Genomic DNA, 21,161 nt, shown 5'->3' with positions numbered 1-21,161 from the left:
CATACTGAAGTTCTAGCATGTCCGGTACGGCAGCACTCAATGGTGGTGTGACTTCGTTCAGGCCACGATAGTCTACTGTTAGTCTCCACTCTCCATTAGACTTTTGCACTGGCCATATGGGGCTATTAAAGGGTGAGCGGGTCCTGCTGATCACTCCTTGGCTCTCCAGTCTGCGGATCACCTTATGGATGGGAATCAAGGAGTCTCGGTTGGTGCTATATTGCCACCGGTGCACTGTTGTGGTCGCAATTGGCACTTGTTGTTCTTCGACCTTCAGCAACCCCACAACAGAAGGATCCTCTGAGAGACCGGGCAAGGTGGACAGCTGCTTAATTTCCTCTGTCTCCAAGGCAGTGATACCAAAAGCCCATCTATACCCTTTTGGGTCTTTGAAGTACCCTCTCCTGAGATAGTCTATGCCAAGGATGCATGGAGCCCCTGGACCAGTCACAATGGGGTGCTTTTGCCACTTCCTCCCAGTCAGGCTGATTTCAGCTTCCAGCATAGTTAATGCTTGGGATCGTCCTGTCACTCCAGAAATATAAATGGGTTTCACCCCTTGATACCTTGATGGCATCAGAGTACATTGTGCACCGGTATCTACTAGAGCCTTATACTTCTGTGGGACTGATGTGCCAGGCCATCTGATCCACACAGTCCAGTAAACCTCATTATCCCTCTCCTCCACCTGGCTGGAGGCAGGGCCCCTCTAATAGTGATCATAAAATTCTCCACTTCTGTCTTGTAGAAAGGGATTAGTATTCCTTATCACAGGAGTTGGAGTAAAATCAGCTCTTCCACTCCATCTGGGAAACTGCTCACCAGAGACTGGAGCAGCAGCTTTCCTGGGAGGATCATCCTTGACCATTGTTCTCCTCTTCAGTTCATGCACCTGTTACTCCAGAGCTGAAGTAGGTTTTCCATCCCACTTTCTCATGTCTTCTCCGTGATCCCGCAGGTAAAACCATAGGGTGGCCCGTGGCGTGTACCTCCTATATTTTCTTTCTCGAGCAGTAGGGCGCCTTCTGTTAATAGCTGAGACATGGGTTGGTACGCGTGGAGAGCTGGATAGATCGGATAAATCGTCTCTCAATTGTTTGAACTCCTGGGACAGTTTTTCCACAGCTGAAATGATGGAAGGGGTGAGATTGTCTGCGAACTCTCGGAGTTGACGAATCAGGCAATCCACTGTTGGTGATATTCCGTCATTCCAGGTCATTGATGCCAATGTGTGGGCATATGATGATGGCGCACTCCGTGTAAGTTTCCGCCACATGGATCATGTACATTCGACTTCATCTGGATCTACGGATGTGTTCCTGGCATCCGGCCTACGATAGATCATCTCTATAATGGCTGATTCCCTCAGGGACTGGATGCCTTTCTCTATCGTGGTCCAGTTGGCTGAGCGACTCGTAATATCGTCTTTGTAGGGAAACCTTTCCTTCACAGCTGCCGCCTCCAAAGACTGAGGGCGCGCTTCTCACTTGCAATCGCTTTGTCAATTCCTCCTTCCTTAGCAAGTGATCCCAGCTGCTTGGCTTCCCTACCTTCTAGTTCGTGACCGTCGGCCCCATTGTCCCAGCATCGGAGCAACCAGGTGACAATGTGCTCCCCTGGAAGACGGGTGAAATCTTTTCGCATATTCCGCAGTTCGGTTGAGGTCCGGGGTCGAGAAGTGACCTCTTCTTCTTCTTCCTCTTCCTCTGACCCACGTAGTAGTAACTCTTGTTCAGATGCTGTTGCATGTAGTAATGGCATTGGGTCTTCATCTTTCTTCACTTCGCGGGTTGCTCTTTGTGCCTTTCGTTTGCTTTTGCTTACAGGGGCAACAGACATTGTCACAAACTGGACATTTGGTTTAGCTGCAGTGTTTGTCACTGTGGTTGGAGTGGCTGCAGTGCCTGCCACTAGGATTGGAGTGGTTGCAATGTCTATTGCTGGGGTTGGTGCAGCTGTTGTGCTTGGGAGTTGAGTAACACCAACAGCTGCATTGTCTGTTGCTGTCGGGGTTTGAGTAGCTACTGTGCTTGTCACTGGGGTTGGTGTAGCTGCGGTGCTTGGAGAAGCCACATTGTCTGTTGCTGTCGGGGTTTGAGTAGCTACCGTGCTTGTCACTGGGGTTGGTTTGGCTGCGGTGCTTAAAGTAGCCATATTGTCTGTTGCTGTCGGGGTTTGAGTAGCTACTGTGCTTGTCACTGGGGTTGGTGTGGCTGCGGTGCTTGGAGAAGCCACATTGTCTGTTGCTGTCGGGGTTTGAGTAGCTGTTGTGCTTGTCACTGGGGTTGGTGAAGCTGCTGTACTTGGAGTAGCTGCGTTGTCTGTTGTGGTCAGGGTCTGAGTAGCTGCTGTGCTTGTAGTTGGAGTAGCTGCGTTGTCTGTTGCTTTGCCATCAGATCCAGAGACATTTTTTTCCCTTTGAAGGTGCTGGATAGTGTTGAGCAGGGCTCTGTAGGCGTAGGCCAAGCCCCAGCACGTTGCCATGATTTGTCCCTCTCTGGTATAACCAGGACGACAGCACACCTCGTTTAAGTGTTTTACTAGTTTTTCCGGATGTTGCACTTGTTCAGGGGTGAAGTTCCAAAGCACTGGAGGGGCCCACTGGCCTAGGTACTTGCCCATACTATCCCACACACCCTGCCACTCATGACTGTCCAGCCTCAGGGAAAATCTCTTGGTGGTCCTCCTATATCATTGTCTAATCGTAGACCAGATTCGAACATGATACTGCTGAATTTTTGAGATTAAACGAAATAGGATGTTCCTAGGGCGGGATGGCCGTGGGTAAAACACACTCCATATGTGTGCCAACATGCTGATCCCCAGCACAATCAGCAGGCAGGTTTCAAGGGTATTCAAAGGCCATCTAAAACCTTCAGAACTCTCAACTGCTGTTGTAAATAGGCTGGTGGGGGAACGGGGGGTGAAAGAGAATGCTTCCTTCGTAAGTTTACCCCCCGAGGAGAAAAGAAAAGATATGCAATTGCTAAAATATTTCATTATATACCTCCCAATGTATAGAGGTGATGGCCACGCTGGAAGCACAAACCAGACCATTTTCATGATCAATGAGTCTATTGTATTACAAGTCATTACCATGAAGTACAGTGAAACAAGAACCTTAGCCCAGGCCCCCCAGCCGATAAACACTAAACCAGCAAATAGTGGCTGTAAGTAAGGTACAACATGCTGAAACTCTGAGATCAAGCGCAACAAGTCTGAGAGCCAAATAAACACCATTGTGAGAAGTAGTAACAATGAATGCTTATCACAATTATGATTAGACACACTCTGGTCAGATCTGTCGTTTTCTCAACCCTTCGAGCCCCACGTTGGGCGCCACAAAGAACTGTCGTGGTTTGAGCCCAGCCGGTAACTCAGAACCACACAGCCGCTCGCTCACTCCCCCCCTTCCTCCCCCCGCTCCCGGAGGGATGGGGAGGAGAATCGGAAGAATGTAACTCCCACGGGTTGAGATAAGAGCAGTCCCGCAACTAAGGTATAATACAAAACCACTACTGCTACCACCAATGATAATAATGATTAATGAAATAACAAGGGGAGAGGATACAATTGCTCACCACCCGCTGACCTATACCGAGCCCGACCCGAGCAGTGATCTGGGCCTTCCGGGTAACTCCCCCCAGTTTATATACTGGGCATGACGTGCTGTGGTATGGAATACCCCTTTGGCTAGTTTGGGTCAGGTGTCCTGTCTCTGTTTCCTCCCGGCTTCCCCTCCTCCCTGGCAAAGCATGAGACTGAGAAAGTCCTTGGTTGGAATAAACATTACTTAGCAACAACTAAAAACATCAGTGTTATCAGCATTGTTCCCAGGCTGAAAGTTAAAAAACACAGCACTGCACCAGCTACTAAGAAGGAGAAAAATGACTGCTATAGCTGAACCCAGGACACCCTTGGCTTGTGACAAGGAGAATTCCTCGCCGAGGTTCTCCAGCCCACTGAGCTGCCAGGCCATGGGCAGTGAGGTGCAGTTCTGCAGCACCAGGGTCTGGCTGTCCCTCCTGCAGAGACAGGAAGACACTCAGCACTGGCTGCTCCCCCGTCAGGCCAGCCTTGCAACTGAGTGCAGCTCGGAGCACTCCCATCCCTGCGTCTGAAACCAGAGTTAAATGGTTTGTCTTTGTCACAAGTCTCTCAGGTGAGCTCCTGGGGGAGACCTGGGTGCTAAAAGCATCTCCAACAGAAGGGAGATAAGGAGGAGCAACTGGACTGCTCTCTGAACCAGCAAACAATATACAAATGCACCAGGATGCCCATTGCACAGCACTGCTGGGGGGCTATGGTGCTTGTGGATGTCATGGGATCTCCAAGCCAGCAAGGAATGGTGAGCAAGAGACTGGGAACTGCTGGGAGAAGCCAGCCTCCCACCTGAGCGGCCACAGAGCCAGCAAGGGAAGCTGGAGGGGAGCTGACTGACAGCTTGTGTCCCCAGCAGAGCCTGTGGGGTGGGATGACTGACCTGTGCAGTAGCAGCCTGTCGAAATACACCTGCTTGGGGCTGACCCCCAGCTCCACCTGCATCCCCTGGCAGCACAGGCGGAACACCACCGGCTCCTGGTTGTCCTTAATGTAGCAGAGGAGGTTGTCTTCCATGAGGCCAGCTGAAGTGAGGTATGTCCAAATGCTCAGCTCCTGGTTCCAGCTCACCAAAAGAAACACAGAAGAGCATTCAGTGAGCAGGAGGAACATGTCCTGGGCACTTCTACCGGTGTCTGCCCTACCTGCCTCATCTCCTACCTGCTTCTTGTTGGGTTTCAGCCTCATGCTGGGAGGGTTTGAACGTGTTTGCTTTGAGATCCTGCTCAAAGAAGAAATCCAGCTTGGCTTCCAAGGGAGTGATGTTGAGGATGGTGATGATCTTGCAGTTGCTGGGATGAGGCAGCGCCTTGTACCTGTCACAAGAGGGGAAAAGGCTGTAGAGGAGACTGATGCCTTTGTCACACCCTGAGGAAAGCTCTGTGTCCTGGCAGCAGGAGGCCACACTGAAGACCAGGGTCTAACAAGCAGGCCAAGGATAAAACTAAAACTGAAGTACCACAGGCACATGGGTTCTTCTCCCTTCTTTGGCAGATTTCCTTCCCTGCAGGGTAGAAAGAAATGCTTTTGAAAAGAGGTTTTAAAAATAGTTGTGCTTACCCCTTTCAAAGAAGTCATGAGATTGTCGTGGATTTCATGGGCTACCTCAAAGCCTGATGGAAGGAAATAGAAATTATTAATTTCTGAGAAGAATCCTGAATTTAAACTCAGGTGTGGAACAGTATTTGGAGCTAAAGGGTTAAAAAGGCAAACAGAAACCCGAGACCATATATCAGCCTGGCTAAAGATCCTCTTTTCTTTATTAAACTGATTTGATTTAATTTCCTGGGGTTGTCAAAACACCACTGGCTCTCCAGAGCTCCATGAAGACATGAACTTCATTCCTAACACTAAAACAATCATATGTTAAAAATAGAAATATGCCAGCAACTGCATTGGCAACTGTTTTAACAGACTTTATCCAGCAGTGAGGATCAGGAAAATGCAATTCCCTTCTTGATTCCTCTGCAGGTTCTGTCCCTTCCCCACATTGGCAGGTCAAATCATAAAGTCTTACTAATATTACAGATGAAGTAATGGTTCACAAAGCCATCAGCAGAACAACGGCTACCTCAGTGTATCTATAGAGCTCAAAGCACTTGAAAAAAGCACCCTAAAGTTCATTCCATAGGTGGTGAAGCTGAGCTCTGGAGGGTGACACCAAGGCATCCACCAGGTAGGAAGATCAGCTCCATCTCTCCCCAGCTCCTCCAAGACTCACGTGCCTGTCATCTGCTCAAGTTCACACACCCATGGTCCTTCAACCCCAGGGATCTCCCTGGTGTCCCTCTGGGCCAACCCCGAATCATGCCACTGGGACAGCACATCTCCAAATGCATCCATGAGAGCGCCAGGCCCTGGAGATCCCATCCCAACATCTCACTCTGCTCAGGCAGCGCATCATGATGCTAACTGAGCACAGGGAGCACATACCGGTCTCTTGACTTCCCACATAGCAGCGGTCCAAAGTGGAATACTGCTTGAAGATGATGTCATCATCTGTCCTGGTCTTCCTTCAGTGAGGAAACACAACCCTGGGCAGAGAAAACAGTGAATGAGAAGCTGAAAGATACTCTAAGTAGAAATCCTGACCAGAAAGCCATAACCTGGGCTTGTAGAGAGACTTTTTAGAAGGGCATTGGAGAGGGACTTTTTACAAGGAAATGTAGGGATAGGACAGGGGGGAATGGCTTTAAACTGACAGAGGGGAGATTGAGAATAGACATTAGGAAGAAGTTCTTCCCTGTGAGGGTGGCAAGGCCCTGGCACAGGTTGCCCAGAGAAGCTGTGGCTGCCCCATCCTTGGCAGTGTTCAAGGCCAAGTTGGACGGGGCTTGGAGCAACCTGGTGTCACATGCCGGTCAAAGGCTGGAGCGCGGTTTTGCTCATATTCTCGGGAACAGAATTAAGACTCAAAATGGAATCAAGCGCCAAGGAACTTTATTTGCCCACCAACAAATGCCCACCAACAAATTCCAGAGAGAGAGAAAAGAAGGAAAGTAAGAGGAAAAAAATAAAAGAGTTCATAGCGATAGCTACCACCCTGGAGCTGTGGTGTCCCGACAGTCCGATTAGTTCCAAGTCCAGTGGGGGAGACGTTCTTCCTCTCTATGCTGGTTGGTGCCGTTCTTTCATATAGTTGCAACCACATCCTCCACCCGGTGGTGGTGCACATGCCCAATACTGTCACTAGGGCGTCTTCTCCCCTGCCCCGTGGTTCCGTAAGGCAAACATCCTGCACCAAGGTGTCAATTGGTGAGAGATGTGGAGACAGATAGCCTTCACAAACATCTGCTGTGGCAGTGGTATCGGCAATGTGGTTTTCCTGTTATAGCAATGTTGAGCCAGACATCCTGCTGTGGGGGTGGTGTTTTCCCCTACACAGCCTCTTGCAACATCTACTGCAGGTGCAATGATGAATCACATCATTGCTCTTTTTAAATAAATTATCTAAATATATTAGAGCATGTGGATTGTTGGCTGTTTACATGGGTGCTTAGGAAGAACATCTTCCGGAATAGGGATGTAGGAATTTCTGGGTTTCATAGCAAATTTGGTCATATTCTTTCTTCCCTATTTATTTTTAGCCAAATGTAGATTTATGTTTCACTGTCCTTCATTAATCATGCAACCACTTGCTGAATGTTTTACAATGGGTCTGTTTCTCCAGGAGTGACTGGTACATGGAGTATTCTTGATGACAACCAGTACTTCATAAATGCAGGATATTAAGAGCATAAGAGCTTTATTATTTGTTGTTTAGAGTTTTACCGGTTGTTTCTGTTAAGAGAAGAATTTTTTATGTGGAAAAACACATAAAAGCAGTTCCTTATTGTATGTTCTGCTTATCTAAACATGGTCGAGATCAAATGGCAGCAAATAACGTCTTGGCTTATAGTTCCTAGTCCTTTATTTTAGAAAGTGCACTTGCTCTCTTGTTTTCTCTAAGCTTTCTCTCAGGGATATATTACCATGCCTTTCTTTCTCTGTCCTTGACTTTCCTGTTGCCTACTTTTTTTTCTTTGCCTCTGGCTGCTTCAAGTTGCCTTTATAGTTGCATGTGACTCTGCCAAAAATCTTCAGGCTGATTTTAGCATTCAAATGTGAAGGAAAACCTTAGTCCACCTGGCCCAACTTCTAGAACTTTAAGGCTATGGGAACTGTGTTGAGAATGGTGGCTACCTTTCAGCTATGCCATGAAAAAATGGCCATTAAGCTGCTCTCACAATGGCACATGACTACTGTACACAGAATCACAGAATGGTTTGCGTTGGAAGCTTCTGCTAGCCTGAAGGCAATTTAGAATACTACCAGTTGGTCAAACCCCATTCCTAGGCAGCTGCCTGATCTTCACTATAACATTTTAGCCCTTAAGCCATTGAAGAGCTTGGATGCATGCCTATTTCATGCACCTGAAGACCTTGGGAAGACAACCAGAAGGCTTTTGTGTATGACATACCACTCGGAATGTCAGTGTTGTGCTACCTCCTTTTTGCCTCATTTTTATTGGAGCATATTATTCAGCATTTAGGTCAGCATTGTTTCTCCAGCATTACTGCATAGAATTGAGATTTGGATATAAATGAAAGGATATCTGACATGATTTCTGTTTTGATAATATAGGAACTACCGGTTCTGTGTGGAACTGAAGTTCCATGTTTCATTGTCTTAGTTCTGCAATCAGATACACATTTGCTTAACAGTAGGGAGAATCTTCTTTGTGGCTCTATATCCATATTGATCACACAGAGTCACTGCTTTCTTTATGGATTTTGATATCCTTAGACCTAATTTTTTGTTTCAATTAACATTAGAATATAACACATTAAAAGACTGGTTTGTCTGATGTGTATTCTGGCAGCTGCTTTGTTGCTATAGAGGTCAAGGCTTCTTTGTGCTAGGTGTTATAGCTACCTAAAGAAAGATGGTCCTTATCCAAAATATCTTGCTATCTAAGTGCAAACTAGAATGGAGTTACAACTTTTTATATTTTGGTGAAGTTATGGCTCAGAATATTTTCCTGTACCTTTACCTAATCATATTTTCAGTGACTCAAAATGTGATTTACGTCAGCTCCCATCAGAAAGTGAAAGACACTAAAGCTTAGGAAAATTTTTCATCTCACAGTTTCATTTTGTTCATAGATTTGTACTTGTGTGATCTATCATGTGCCTGGATTAAAAATAAATGAAACACAAGGAGTAGATAGAACCTGTGGTGCGGCACAGGGCTGCTGTTGTGTTTATGTGTAGTAAGACAGGTGCTTTCAGGGACCACCAGTTCACTGTGACTGTCACATTGTTCATGTTGTGTTTATACAGCTTGAAGAGTTCAGAGTGATGGAACAGAATATTGTTGAAGTAGGTGGTATCTGGGAATTCAGAAAAAAAGAGATTGCTAGGATTGAGCAGTAATTCTGATGGTGTTACAGTGTTTACCACCCAATGACTAGGTGTCTCCTTTCTTAGATGATTCGGGGGGGGGGGAATTGTGTCAGTGTTTTATTTACATAGTTTGTATTCTTTTAGAATGACATGTCAGCCTTTATTTAAATGTGATTCTTCTGATGTAACTTGAACCTTTATTTTAATTATTTAATTATTTTAGGCTTTTTGTTGAAGCTTCTTCTCTCTCCCCAGTCCTAATTAATTATGCTTTTATCCTAGATATTATACAGTGCATGGTGAAGCAGTCATTGAAAGATTATTTGGCATACTGAAGGAAAGAATGAAGGTCTAGTGGCATGTGAATGTATAATGATAGGACAGTGTTGCAATTCAGATAAACATAATGGGTGATTTAACTTATATGAGAGGTAAATATTATGCTGTAGAAAGTTCTCATTTATATCTTTACTATCATATAAGATAGTATAAAATGCTCTTTTAAAAAAGAGTGAGCAATTTTGTCTAAATAAGTGGAAACTGTGCATAGTCAGTAATTGCTATTCTCATAGCAGCAAAGTAAAAATGTGTAGTATTACTTTGGGGATGCTATTTTGGATAAAAAAATGCCGTGTTTCAAAACTAGTGGGAAGTATGATTAATGCTTTATAAATTATGTATTTTGGATGTTTTTATGTGTGGAGTTACTGCAATACCACTATAAAGACTTAGTCCTGGATTGTAAATGAGCTTAAGCCTTACAGTTCCTTGTATGAGATGCTTAAAGGTCACGTCCCTTTTAGGAGTTTTATTTCTGAAAGTAATGGAGCAGAAATAGTTTCCTATTTGAAATCTTTCTAGCAAATGTTGAATGCAAATTCAGTTGGGTCCCCTAGCATTTCTGTTTTTACTGACACAGTTTGTTCTGGGGTACTTGCCTGATTTCTTTGCACTGTCTGTCCCATATAGTTGCCTGTTTACAACTGCTAGCCCAGCTGCTTACAAGCAGGTGGCTGTTTACAGCTGATGTGAAGAAATGACAAATGAAATTGCAGTTTGAAACAGTGGCCTTTTATCTGCTAGCTTCTGAGTTTCTTCTCTTTGGTCCTGTGATAGCGGAAAATAGTTCAAACTACACTGATTATGCAGGTCGTATTTCTGGGAGCATGATGTGGAATCTTTGAATGACATGAACCTTCTATCTAAAAGGAAGAGTCACTCTTTGAGCTAGTTTATACTGGAAGGCTTATAGTGCAGCAAGGATCTTCTGAGGTCAGAATGAGGTGATGCAAAGATTTAATATTTGCAACCCAAAACCACAAGATAGATAGAAAAAATCACAATACTATCATTATCAGAAAGGAATTGAAACAAGTAGTTAAATTGGAGGGTTTAAGGAGAGGAAGCAAGAACTGGAATGAGGTCATGAATGGAAGACTAGTAGAGCATGACTTTGGAATGGAAGTAAGACCATACTCCTTAACTACCTGGGATGAAATGGCACAGGAAGTAGACTTGTTCATTCCTTCTTCTTAGTTTTTCTCTGAAAAGTTGTTGTGAATAATGTATAAATTTGTCAACTACACAATTTGTTTGGAGAGACTGCAGTGATATTTCACAGTGATATCTTCCCATTTTTATAAAATTTTAAAAATTACATTTAATTCATATGCTGAAAATTATGTGGGTAGCAATTGGAAAGAAATTTTTCTTGAAAGATGCAAGGCATTCAGGACACCAGATGAGAACAGTGGCACATGGAAAGGAAAGCTGGCATCTCAACTGTCATTTAATAATCTACAGACTCATTAATTTATATGTTTTGTGATATTTGATATCTACAGATACAACAAACCTGTTCTTCAAGTGCTTGCGGGTTTGATTGCAAAATGTGTATTAATTTATGTTCTTGTAGAACAGTTAGTTTATAAAATGCCATGTTGTCTTTGCTTTGAATCTTTTAACATACCAGTGGATAAATCAGGATTGCTGATCTTCCCATTATATATGTATGTCTTAAACAAGCCTCTTTGACTAAAAACTTCTCCCCTCCTTTTCTCTCTCTCCTCCTTCTGTAATGTTAGTCTGAAATGCTCATTAAGGTCAAAACAAGTTTATGCCAGTTAAAAACAGATATATGGAAAGTTCCAGCACTGAGCCCCATAAGCTATGAGGGAGGAATTTATAGCCTCGCAATGCTCCCAGTGCTTCTCTTTAATTACCTACTCTAAGCATCCTCAAATTCTGAACAACAATCTGACTGACAACAGGGAACCCTCTAGATCTGTATATAGTAATAATCACTCTGTTCAACAGTATTCTATATAGATGAATGAATCAGGCTTTCCTGGGTTCAGCAGTAACAGTCATTTTCTCTCCTTTGTAGCTGGTGCAGTGCTGTGTTTTTGACTTTCAGCCTGGGAAAAATGCTGATAACACCAATGGTTTTAGTTGTTGCTAAGTAATGTTTACTCCGACTAAGGACTTTCTCAGTGTCATGCTCTGCCAGGGAGGAGGGGAAGCCGGGAGGAAGCAGAGACAGGACACCTGACCCAAACTAGCCAAAGGGGTATTCCATACTACAGACTGTCATGCCCACTGTATAAACTGGAGGGAGTTACCCGGAAGGCCCAGATCGCTGCTTGGGTTGGGCTGGGTATCAGTCGGTGGGTGGTGAGCAATTTTATTCTCTCCCCTTGTTATTTCCCTTACCATTATAGTTACTGGTGGTAGCAGTAGTGGTTTTGTATTATACCTTAGTTACTGGACTGTTCTTAACTCAACCCGTGGGAGTTACATTCTTCCCATTATCCTCCCAATCCCTCTGGGAGTGGGGGGAGGAAGAAGGGGGGAGTGAGCGAGCAGCTGAGTGGTTCTGAGTTACCGGCTGGGCTTAAACTACGACAGTTCTTTCTGGCGCCCAACGTGGGGCACGAAGGGTTGAGATAATGACAGATCTGATCAGAGTGTGTCTAATCATACTTGTGATAAGCATTCGTTGTTACTACTCGTCACAACGGTGATTTATTGGCTCTCAGAGTTGTTGTGCTTGATCTCAGAGTTTCAGCATGTTGTACCTTACTTACAGCCACTATTTGCTGTTTTAGTGTTTATCGGCTGGGGGGCCTGGGCTAAGGTTATTGTTTCACTGAACTTCACGGTAATGACTTGTAATACAATAGACACATTGATCATGAAACTGGTCTGGCTTGCATTCCCACCGTGGTCATCACCTCTATACTTTGGGAGGTATATAATGGAATTTTTTAGCAATTACATATCTTTTCTTTTCTCCTTGGTGGGTCAACCTGTGAAAGAGGCATTCCTTCACACCCCCCGCTCCCCCACCAGGCTATTTACAGCAGCATTTGAGAGTTCTGAAGGTTTTGGATGGCCTTGGAATACCCTTGAAACCTGCCTGCTGCTTTTGCTGGAGATCAGCATGTTGGCACACATACGGAGTGTGTTTTACCCATGGCCATCCCACCCTGGGAACACCCTATTTCGTTTGATCTTGAAAGTTAAGCAGGGTCGGCTTCGAGTCTGGTCTAGGGTTAGATGATGATATAGGAGGACCACCAAGAGATTAAGCAGCTGCCCACCTCGCCCAGTCTCTCAGAGGATCCTTCTGTCGTGGGGTTGCTGAAGATCGAAAAACAACGTGCCAATCGAGACCACCAGAGTGCACCGGTGGCAATATCGCACCAACCGAGACTCCCTGATTCCCATCCATAAGCTGATCCGTAGGCTGGAGAGCCAAGGAGTGATCAGCAGGACCCGCTCACCCTTTAATAGCCCCATATGGCCACTGCAAAAGTCTAATGGAGAGTGGAGATTAAAAGCAGACTATAGTGGCCTGAACGAAGTCACACCACCATTGAGTGCTGCCGTACCGGACACGCAGGAATGTCAATCATCTGAACTGGAGTCAAAGGCAGCCAAGTGGGATGCCACAAATGATATTGACAGTGCATTTTTCTCAATTCCTTCGGCAGCAGAGTGCAGGCCACAGATTGCTTTCACTTGGAGGGGCGTCCAGTACACTTGGAACCGACTGCCCCAGGGGTGGAAACAACAGCCCTACCATCTGCCATGGACTGATCCAGACTGCACTGGAACAGGGGAAAGCTCCAGAACACCTGAAATATATTGATGACATTATCGTGTGGGGCGATATAGTGGAAGAAGTTTTTGAGAAAGGGAGGAAGATAATCCAAATCCTGCTGAAGGCCGGTTTTGCCATAAAACGGAGTAAGGTCAAGGGACCTGCACAGGAGATTCAATTTTTGGGAATAAAATGGCAAGATGGACGTCGCCAGATCCCCACAGATGTGATCAACAAGATAACAGCAATGTCTCCACCAACTAACAAGAAAGAAACACAAGCTTTCTTAGGTGTTGTGGGGTTCTGGAGAATGCACATCCCAAATTACAGTCTGACTGTGAGCCCTCTCTATCACGTGACCTGGAAGAAGAATGATTTCAAATGGGGCCCTGAGCAACAATAAGCCTTTGAACAAATTAAGCGAGAGAGAGTTCATGCAGTAGCTCCTGGACCAGTCCGGACCGGGCCAGATGTGAAAAATGTGCTCTACGCAGCATCCAGGGAGAATGGTCCTACCTGGAGCCTCTGGCAGAAAGCTCCAGGGGAGACTCGAAGTTGACCCATTGGCTTTTGGAGTCAGGGATATAGAGGATCCGAGGCCACCTACACTCCCACTGAAAAAGAGATACTGGCAGCCTATGAAGGGGTTCGAGCTGCCTCAGAAGTGATTGGCACTGAAGCACAGCTCCTCCTGGCACCCCGGTTGCCTGTGCTGGGCTGGATGTTCAAAGGCAGGGTCTCCTCTACACATCATGCAACTGATGCTACATGGAGTAAGTGGGCTGCACTAATTACGCAATGAGCTCGAACAGGAGATCCCAGTGGTCCAGGAATTCTAGAATTCATCATGGACTCACCAGAGGGCAAAGATTTTGGGATGTCACCAGAAGAGGAGATGTGTGGTGAAGAGGCCCCACCATAGAATGAACTGTCAGAGAGTGAAAAGGAATATGCCTTGTTTACTGATGGGTCCTTCTGTATTGTGGGAAAGCGACAGAGATGGAAGGCAGCTGTGTGGAGTCCTCTATGAGAAGTTGCAGAAACTGCTTAAGGAGAGGGTGAATCAAATCAGTTTGCAGAGGTGAAAGCCATCCAGCTGGCCTTGGACATTGCTGAACGCGAAAAATGGTCAGTACTTTTCCTCTATACTGACTCATGGATGGTGGCAAATGCCCTGTGGGGGTGGTTGCAGCAATGGAAGCAGAGCAACTGGCAACGCAGAAGTAAACCCATCTGGGCCGCTGCACTGTGGCAAGATATGGCTGCCCGGGTGCAGAACCTGGTGGTGAAGGTACGCCACGTAGATGCTCATACACCCAACAGCTGGGCCACTGAGGAACACCAGAACAACCAACAGGTAGGTGAAGCTGCTAAGACTGAAGTGGCTCAGATGGACTTAGATTGGCAACATAAGGGTGAATTATTTTTAGCCCGGTGGGCCCATGACACCTCAGGCCATGAAGGCAGAGATGAACATATAGATGGGCTCGTGATTGAGGGGTGGACTTAACAATGGACACTATTGCCCAGGTTATTCATGAATGTGAAAAGTGCTGCAATTAAACTAGCGAAGCGGTTAAAGCCTCTCTGGTATGGAGGACAATGGCTGAAGTACAAGTATGGGGAGGCCTGGCAGATGGACTATATCACACTCCCACCGACCCGCCAAGGCAAACGCCATGTGCTTAGCATGGTGGAAGCAACCATGGGATCTCTGGAAACATACGCTGTGCCCCATGCCACTGCCCGGAACACTATCCTGGGCCTTGAGAAACAAGTCTTGTGGTGACACGACACCACAGAGAGAATTGAGTCAGAGAGTGGGACTCATTTCCAGAACAACCTTATAGACACTTGGGCCAAAGAGCATGGCATTGAGTGGGTATATCACATCCCCTACCATGCACCAGCCTCTGGGAAAATCGAACGGTACAATGGGCTGTTAAAAACTACCCTGAGAACAATGGGTGGTGGGATTTTCAAACACTGGGATACACATTTACCAAAAGCCACCTGGTTGGTCAACACTGGGGGATCTGCCAACAGGGCTGGCCCAGCCCAATCAGAACTTTCACCTACTGTAGAGGGGGATAAAGTTCCTGTGGTGCACATAAAGAATTTGTTGGGGAAGACAGTCTGGGTTATTCCTGCTTCAGGTAAAGGCAAACCCACTTGTGGGGTTGCTTTTGCTCAGGGACCTGGATATACTTCGTGAGTAATGCAGGAAAATGGGGAAGAACGATGCGTACCTCAAGGGGATTTCCAACATTTTTCGTTGTTTCACAAACAGTCCCAAAATAAGCAGTTCCTTATCTTTCTGTTCTCCTGCTCCTGTCCAGCTGGGTTGCTCTGCTTAATCATACAGTGTACTTTACTTCTTCTTTAACTCTTTCTTCTCCAGTGTCATGGTTTAAGTTGCTGAACCCAGGACATCCAGCCAAGGTGTTACTTCTCTTTGGCAATAATCAGGTAGTTTCCATCCTCTCCCACAAGGTGTCATGGGCCCACCGGGCTAAAAATAATTCAACGTTATATTGCCAATATAAATCCATCTGATCCACTTCAATCTTAGCAGCTTTATCCACCTCTTGGTTGTTCTGGTGTTCCTCAGTGGCCTGACTCTTGGGTACATGAGCATCTACGTGGCGTACCTTCACCACCAGGTTCTGCACCCGGGCAGCCATATCTTGCCACAATGCAGCAGCCCAGATGGGTTTCCCTCTGCGTTGCCAGTTGCTCTGCTTCCATTGCTGCAACCACCCCCACAGGGCATTTGCCACCATCCATGAGTCAGTATAGAGATAAAGTACTGGCCATTTTTCTCGTTCAGCAATGTCCAAGGCCAGCTGGATGGCTTTCACCTCTGCAAACTGACTCAATTCACCCTCTCCTTCAGCAGTTTCTGCAACTTGTCACAGGGGACTCCACACAGCTGCCTTCCATCTCCAATGCTTTCCCACAATACAGCAGGACCCATCAGTAAACAAGGCATATTGCTTCTCACTTTCTGGTAGTTTTTATATGTACATTCAACTTCATCTGGATATACAGGTGCATTCCCGGTATCCGGGCTACAATAGATCATCTGTAGAATGGCTGATTCTCTCAGGGACTGGAGGCCTTTTTTCATCATGGTCCAATTGCTTGAGCGATGCATAACATCGTCCTTGTAGGGAAACCTTTCCTTCACAGCTGCTAAAAGCTGCCTCCAGAGGCTGAGTTCTTGTTTCTCTTTTGCAATCGTTTTGTCGATCCCCCCTTCCCTAGCAAATGATCCCAGTTGCTTGGCTTCCCTACCTTATAGGTCGTGACTGTTGGTCCCATTGTCCTAGCATCAGAGTAACCAGGTGATGATGTGCCCCCTGGAAGGTGGCTGAAATCTTTTTGCATATTCTGCAGCTCAGTCAAGGTCAGGGATCGAGAAGTTACGTCTTCCTCTTCCACTGATTCCTCTAATAATTCCTCTCTTTCAGATGTCGGCCACTCTAGTTCACGCGCTGAGTCTTCATCTTCCCTCACTGCACGAGTTGTTTTTCGTGCTTTTTGTTTGCTTTTCCCCTTGCTCATAGGGGCAACTGATGCTGGCATGGGTTGATCCTTTGGTTCAGCTGCTATGTGTTTCACTGGAGTTGGAGTGGCTGCAGTGTCTGTCACTGGGGTTGGAGTGTCTGCAGTGTTTGTCGCTGGGGTTGGCGGAGCTGCTGTGCTTGGGGTTTGAGTAGCTGCATTGTCTGTTGCTTTGCCATAAGATCTAGATATGTCTTTTTCCTGCTCCTTACAGAGCAGGGCTCTGTAGGCATAGGCCAAACCCCAGCACATTGCAGCAAGTTGTCCCTCTCTGGTATTGCCAGGATGACAGCACACCTTGTCTAAGTGTTCTGCTAATTTTTCCGGATTCTGCATTTGTTCAGGAGTGAATTTCCAAAGCGCTGAGGGGCCAGCTGACCTAGGAGCTTGCCCATATGATTCCATACATCCTGCAACTCATGACTGTCCAGCCTCAGGGAAGATCTCTTGGTGGCATTCTTAAATAGTCATTTAACCTTAGACAAGACCCGATCCAGACCCTGCTTGGCTTCTGATATCGGACAAGATCAGGCATTCTCAGCGTGGTGTGGCCATAGACAAAACATAGAGAGCATATGCAGAATCATGTTGATTCCCAGCAAAAGGAGAAGGCTGCTTTCAAGGGCACTGAAATGATATTCAAGATCTTTAACTTTTCCAGAATCTACTTCTACTGTAAATAGCCTGGTGGGGGAGCAGAGGTTGTGAGGGAATGTCTCCTCCATAGGTCGACCTCCCGAGGGAAGGAATAAGAAAGATGTGTAATTGTTAAAAATTCCCATTACACGCCTCCCATAGTATAGAGGTGATGACCACGCTGGGAACACATACCAGCCCAGTTTCATGATCAATGAGTCTATCGTATTACAAGTCATTAACATAAAAGACAGCGAAACGAGAACCTTAGCCCAGGCCCCAAAGCCGATAAATGTTGAAACAGCAAATACTGGCTGCAAGTAACGTGTGACATGCTGAAACTCTGAGACCAAGCGCAACAACTCTGAGAGCAAATAAATCAACACTGTGATGAGTGACTATTAATCCGAAACAATGAATGCTTATCACAAATATGATTAGACACACTCTGGTCAGATCCGTCATTATCTCAGCCCTTTGTGCCCCACGTTGGGCACCAAAAAGGACTGTCGTGGTTTAAGCCCAACCGGTAACTCAGAACAATGCAGCTGCTTGCTCACTCCCCCCTTCTTCCCCCCCCTGCTCCCAGGGGGATGGGGAGGAGAATCGAAAGAATGTAAATCCCACAGGCTGGGAAAAGAACAGTCCAGTAACTAAGGTATAATACAAAACCACTACTACTACCACCAATAATAATAATGATAAGGGAAATAAAAAGGGGAGAGAATATAAAACTAAAAGGGGAAAAGGAAAAGAAAATAATAAACACAAGTGATGCACAATACAATTGCTCACCACCCCCCGACTGATACTCAGCCTGACCCGAGCAGTGATCTGGGCCTTCCGGGTAACTTCCCCCAGTTTATATACTGGGCATGACATGCTGTGGTATGGAATACCCCTTTAGCTAGTTTGGGTCAGGTGCCCTGTCTCTGCTTCCTCCCAGCTTCCCATGCCCCTCCTCCCTGGCAGAGCATGAGACTGAAAAGTCCTTGATCAGAGTAAGCATTACTTAGCAACAACTAAAAGCATTAGTGTGTTATCAGCGTTGTTCTCAGACTAAAGTTGAAAACACAGCACTGCACCAGCTACTAGGAAGGAGAAAAATAACTGCTACGGCTGAACCCAGGACAACATCTGACTGAAAATCAGTATTAACTCAATACTTCACTCCCTTTCTACCTTTGAAAATATGCTATATAATAATATTTCCCTCTGGAGCTGTCTGAATAAGAAAGATAACAGATGTGTGTGTATCGTGATTGCTTACCCAAGTCATTGCTGTATAAATCTAGTAAGTGAGGATCAAGATAATTTGTGATATGCTCTACGACGTCAAAAGAGTAGCTAAATCTTTTAGTGTCTCTAAGAGGGTAGATTTAGATTAGACATTAGGAAGAAATTTTTCCCTGTGAGGGTAGCGAGACACTGGTGCAAGTTGCCCTGAGAAGCTGTGGATGCCCCATCCCTGGCAGTGTTCAAGGCCAGGTTGGATGGGGCTTGGAGCAACCTGCTCTAGTGGAAGGTGTCCCTGCCTGTGGCAGGGGGGTTGGAACTAGATGATCTTTAAGGTCCTTTCCAACTCTATGATTCTATGATTCTATGTGTAGTGCAGTGGTGAAGCTTGCGCATCACAAATGATGTTCTGCTACTCAGAGCACCTTCATGAAATGTACACTGCATGGTTTGGGATAGCAAAGCAGCTGCTCTGCATGAGTACTCTGTGCCTCCCTGCGAAACTAACAGCTGTGAGCAATGTACAGAGCTCTGAACAAGGCAATGCCTACTGTTTTGGTCTGGTATCTCCTCTGTAGACTGCGCGGGCATTCAGGGGTGAAAACCTCACTGAATGCAAAAGAGAAGAATTATTTCTTCTTAAGACCTTTATTTCTCCATCTTGAAATATGATAATTCTTTGGTTATATTTTTTACCAAGTAGACAACTGTTACTTAATACTTTAATATTGTTACTGTACAAAGTCTATCCTTCCTCGCCTGGCAGGTCAAACTTTTAAAAGTAACAGCTGTTTTAAGGTGATGGCAGAGACCTAGCTGCACATCTCTCCCTTCTGAAAACCTCTGAGTTGTATTTTGGTGATTGACAGCATGAGGAGGGCAGAAGAGAGTGGAGAGGGAGTCAGAGGGGCAGCTAGGCTTTTGATACCTAGATCACATGTGTACAAGAAGCAAAACAAGAAGGTGAAATGAGAGACAAAATCTTGCCCCAGTCTCAAAATCACAACAATGAATTTTCATTGCATGACACGTCTCTCACAGTGAAATAAGTGTATATTTTTGTACACAAAAAATATTTTTGGAGCCTTTATTGTTTATTTTTAAATGTTATAAAATTAAGAACTGCAATTTAGTCACTCTCACAGTACACAGGTTCTCATTAATGTTTCCTCTTTTCTTCATTTTTTATACTTGCCCCCTCTTTGGTTATTTTATTGCTATGTTTTGATAAACGAATTTTTTAGAGATGCTTTTCTGGAATACTCTAAGGCTATTGTCGTGGTTTGAGCCCGGTTAGTACTTGGATGGGAGACCGCCTGGGAATCCCGGTTGCTGTAGGCTTCGTATAAACAGAACGACAGCACACCTCATTTAAGTGTTTTACTAGTTTTTCCGGATGTTGCACTTGTTCAGGGGTGAAGTTCCAAAGCACTGGAGGGGCCCACTGGCCTAGGTACTTGCCCATACTATCCCACACACCCTGCCACTCATGACTGTCCAGCCTCAGGGAAAATCTCTTGGTGGTCCTCCTATATCGTCGTCTAACCTTAGACCAGATTTGAACCCGATACTGCTTAACTTTCGAGATTAAACGAATTAGGATGTTCCCAGGACGGGATGGCCGTGGGTAAAACACACTCCATATGTTTGCCAACATGCTGATCCCCAGCACAATCAGCAGGCAGGTTTCAAGGGTATTCAAAGGCCATCCAAAACCTTCAGAACTCTCAACTGCTGTTGTAAATAGGCTGGTGGGGGAACGGGGGGTGAAAGAGAATGCCTCCTTCATAGGTTGACCCCCCTCGGAGAAAAAAAAAGATATGCAATTGCTAAAATATTTCATTATATACCTCCCAAAGTATAGAGGTGATGGCCATGCTGGAAGCACAAACCAGACCAGTTTCATGATCAATGAGTCTATTGTATTACAAGTCATTACCATGAAGTACAGTGAAACAAGAACCTTAGCCCAGGCCCCCCAGCCGATAAACACTAAACCAGCAAATACTGGCTCTAAGTAAGGTACAACATGCTGAAACTCTGAGATCAAGCGCAACAAGTCTGAGAGCCAAATAAACACCATTGTGACAAGTAGTAACAATGAATGCTTATCACAATTATGATTAGACACACTCTGGTCAGATCTGTTGTTATCTCAACCCTTCGTGCCCCACGTTGGGCGCCAAAAAGAACTGTCGTGGTTTGAGCCCAGCCGGTAACTCAGAACCACACAGCCGCTCACTCACTCCCCCCCTTCTTCCTCCCCCCGCTCCCAGAGGGATGGGGAGGAGAATCAGAAGAATGTAACTCCCACGGGTTGAGATAAGAGCAGTCCTGCAACTAAGGTATAATGCAAAACCACTACTGCTACCACCAGTGATAATAATGATTAGTGAAATAACAAGGGGAGAGGATACAATTGCTCACCACCCACCGACCGATACCCAGCCCGACCTGAGCAGTGATCTGGGCCTTCTGGGTAACTCCCCCCGGTTTATATACTGGGCATGACGTGCTGTGGTATGGAATACCCCTCTGGCCAGTTTGGGTCAGGTGTCCTGTCTCTGCTTCCTCCCAGCTTCCCCTCCTCCCTGGCAAAGCATGAAACTGAGAAAGTCCTTGGTTGGAATAAA

The 21,161-nt window shown here is 45.7% G+C and overlaps 1 pseudogene; it reads right to left on the bottom strand.

The window, feature by feature from the left end:
• Nucleotides 1–15,358, bottom strand: part of LOC115619006 — an 82,385-nt pseudogene extending 67,027 nt beyond the window's left edge.
• Between the last annotated feature and the right edge of the window lie 5,803 nt (nucleotides 15,359–21,161).

This window comes from Strigops habroptila, chromosome W (assembly GCF_004027225.2).
Source record: "Strigops habroptila isolate Jane chromosome W, bStrHab1.2.pri, whole genome shotgun sequence".
In the NCBI taxonomy this organism is placed as follows: Eukaryota; Metazoa; Chordata; class Aves; order Psittaciformes; family Psittacidae; genus Strigops; species Strigops habroptila.
Note: the sequence above shows the minus strand (reverse complement) of the source record. Positions and strands in the feature narration are given on the sequence as shown.